This window comes from Gekko japonicus, unplaced genomic scaffold (assembly GCF_001447785.1).
Source record: "Gekko japonicus isolate JY-2015 unplaced genomic scaffold, Gekko_japonicus_V1.1 scaffold3965, whole genome shotgun sequence".
Taxonomy (NCBI): Eukaryota; Metazoa; Chordata; class Lepidosauria; order Squamata; family Gekkonidae; genus Gekko; species Gekko japonicus.
Window position 1 is genome coordinate 74425 of NW_015165944.1, and position 3727 is coordinate 78151.

The window sequence follows — 3727 nt, forward strand, 5'->3', positions numbered from 1 at the left end:
ATACCAGGTAAGTTGGTGGAAACTGTTATTAAGGAAAGAATTAGTAGGCACATTGATGAACAAAACCTATTGAGGAAGATTCAGCATGGGTTCTGTAAGGGAAGATCTTGTCTCACTAACCTGTTAGTGTTCTTTGAAAAGAGTGAACAAACATGTGGACAAGGGGGACCCAATAGATGTTGTTTACCTTGACTTCCAGAAAGCTTTTGATAAAGTTCCTCATCAAAGACTCCTAAGTAAGCTCAATAGTTATGGGATAAAAGGACAAGTTGGGAGTAAGCAGTGAAGTGGCTAATTTTGCAGATGACACGAAGTTGTTCAGGGTGGTAAGAACCAGGGAGGATTGTGAGGCACTCCAAAGGGATCTGCCGAGGATGGGCAAGTGGGCGTCAATGTGGCAAATAGGGTTCAATGTGGCCAAGTGCAAAGTGATGCACATTGGAGCCAAAAATCCTAACTATAAATACATGTTGATGGGGTCCGAACTGGCAGAGACTGACCAAGAGAGAGATCTTGGAGTTGTGGTAGATAACTCAATGAAAATGTCGAGACAGTGTGCAACTGCAATAAAAAAGGTGAACACTATGTTCGGGATTATTAGGAAGGGAATTGAAAACAAATCAGCCAGTATCATAATGCCCCTGTATAAATCAATGGTGCGACCTCATTTGGAGTACTGTGTGCAGTTCTGGTCACCACACCTCAAAAAGGATATTATAGTATTGGATAAAGTGCAGAAAAGGGCAACTAGAATGATAAAAGGGTTGGAACCCTTTCCCTATGAGGAAAGGTTAAAACGCTTGGGGTTCTTTAGCTTGGAGAGACGATGGCTGAGGGGTGACATGATCGAGGTTTATAAGATTATGCAGGTCGAGAAAAAGTACTTTTCTCCCTTTCTCACAATACAAGAACTCGTGGGCACTCAAAGAAATTGCTGAGCAGTCGGGTTAGAACAGATAAAAAGAAGTACTTCTTCACCCAAAGAGTGATTAACTGCCGCAGGAGGTGGTGGCGTCTACAAGCGTGGACGGCTTCAAGAGGCAATTGGATAAACATATGGAGCAGAGGTCCATCAGTGGCTATTAGCCACAAGGTATAGATAGGGACTCTCAGTCTGGGGCAAGGGATGCTCTGTATTCTTGGTGCTTGGGGGGGGGGAGGCAACAGTGGGAGGGCTTCTAGTGTCCTGGCCCCACTGCTGGACCTCCTGATGGCAACTAGTATTTTTGGCCACTGTGTGACAGAGTGGTGGACTGGATGGGCCATTGGCCTGATCCAACATTGGCTTCTCTTATGTTCTTATGCATCTGAAGAAGTTCAAGGAAGCTAAAAATGCCCTGATAAGGCACTTGGAATACTGAACGGGGCTTCACACAGCTCTAGGTTGCCAGTTACATTTCCTTTAAAGCAGCCTCTGAGGCCAATGTGGAGATCTCTTCTTGGACAAGACACCTCAAGATGTTCAAGGGAAACTAAGAGTTCTGGAAAGGTTAAGGGCATTTCTCAGCTGGGTTTTGCACATCTCAAAGGCCTGCCCCCTGTCCCCATCCATCTTTCCCTCAAAAACCAGACCAGTGAAAACTACTGCATGAGAGATGTTTTTCTAATATGCTGGATTTCAGTGGCAATCAACATTAGCATGCCTTTCTGTTCAGTTTCTTGGCACTCTGCCCGATACAGAAGCATCTGGGATTTCTTGTTTTGTTTCAGTGGTACCTCTTTCTATAGACTTTAATTAGCAATGTTTGAGCAGGTGATGCTTCTAGCATGCTTAGGGATGGATTGCACGATTTTTTGAAAGACAACATTTAGACAAGACAAGATTTTGGTTATCGTTCTTTCACTAATGGAGTCTAAGGTTGTTGCCACATGTGGGTTTATTGGGTCTTGTGTAGACATGGAAGACGTTTGGGCTAGGAAATTTTTCTTGCATGGATTTTCTGGTACAAAATAGGGTATGGGTTGGGTCCAGGCTAAATTCTCAATCAGCGGAGTAGAGGGTAGGAGGGCGGGATAAAAATCTAATAGCTATTATTGTTGTTGTTGTTGTTGTTGTTGTTGTTATCCTGCCCTCCTCTCCGCCACTACAGCTCTCTAGCTCCATAAAATGCTACCCCTGGGGATTTGGGGACTCTGAGCCAATGGCATGAGGAGGGAGGGGTCTGAAGCAGGAAGGGGGAATTGATGGAAATTGACAGTTCTCCTGCATTTTCAGTCCTATATATTCTAAAAAATTTAATATCCTGTAGTTTATCCAGTTATGTTAGTGATGAGACTTGCTGCATTTGTGGCAGTATGATTTTACCGCATGGTGAGTTAGCAAGATAAAGGTTGCTTTCAGGAGTAGCCAGTAGTTGTTTTCTCCTCTAAAGGACACAGGAGAAGCCAGGTAGGAAATACAAACAAGACTCTGTAGAATTCCCTAAATATCGAACAGCTTCAGCCTTCACCTTGGCCCACTGTAATGCCTTATCTTCAGCACTTCTAGTTGGAAGACATTAACGCACCCTGTATTTTCAGTGTTTTTGTCCTTGCCAATCAAATGTGGTTGAAACAATTAAACATGCTGTTGTACCATTCATTTTATAAAGACATCTGCTCCTTATCCATCACTCCAATTTTATCCAGTTTTCTAGGTAGATCTGACAAGTTTTATATGTCCTTTCTCCTTTCAGATCACTTTAGTTGATTAGTTGATTAACTTTAGTTGATTTAGGTGGACCACTTTTGTTCTTCAGCTTGTATCATAACCCAGGCCTATAGGTGTACTGTTCTAGGGAGGCCTAGTGACTCCAAGGAAGCCTGTACTAGAGTAGCTCTCAGGGCCTACATATCCCAGGTCAACCTTTGGACCCTACGGATTAACTTTAGTTGATTTAGGTGGACCAATTTTGTTCTTCAGCTTGTATCATGATCCTAGGCCTATAGTAGTACTGTTCTAGGGAGGCCTAGTGGCTCCAAGGAAGCCTGTACTAGAGTAGCTCTCAGGGCCTACATATCCCAGGTCAACCTTTGGACCCTACGATTGGCTAACAGGGGATTTGAAGTGGAAACATACACCAGCAGAATAGTAGAGGGTGTTGCCTGGGAAGAAGGAATAAAAGGCCTGGCCCAAAGTGGGTGGGGGGTTCACTCCTAGGGAGCAGAGCTGGCGAGGCTGCTGCAGAAGAAGGAATCCCTCATCCAAAGGAAACCCAGAGGTGACGTCATCACCCCAGGCACATTGCAGGGGGACGCTCTATCATTCAAGGGAAAACTCTATGGTTTCCCCTCGAATGATAGTGGTCCCGCCCCCAACGTGCCCGACGCGATGACGTCACTTCCGGGTGATGTCATCGCAGCTCGCACGCTTCACACGCGCACCGAAGAACTCCAGGATGGGGCCAGGGACTCCCCCACTGAAACTGAGGTAAGACTTGGCAACCCTAAGGCCAGGTACCTAGAAAAGGCTAGGTACAATATAGTCAGATGCAATGTTCCCTCTAAGCTGTAGAGTCTTTTGAGCAAAAATTCTACTTTGTGAGCCGCTGGCATTAGAGTTGTGAGCGAGCGATTTGGATACTGCATCAATTAGTTTGCTCTGGAGCCATCCTTCCTGAGCTAAGACAAAATGTGTGAGCCAGGGGCTAAAAAACTGTGAGCTAGCTCACACTAACTCAGCTTAGAGGGAACGCTGGTCAGATGTGCTAGGGACTCTTATTACCTACCCTTACTGTGCTCATTTTCC

The 3727-nt window shown here is 45.1% G+C and overlaps 1 protein-coding gene across 2 annotated transcripts in view; it reads left to right on the forward strand.

Annotated features, from left to right (window-relative positions):
* The window catches only part of LOC107110651 (neuronal migration protein doublecortin-like), a 38741-nt gene that overhangs the window by 21974 nt on the left and 13040 nt on the right, over positions 1-3727 (forward strand). The window lies entirely within an intron of this gene.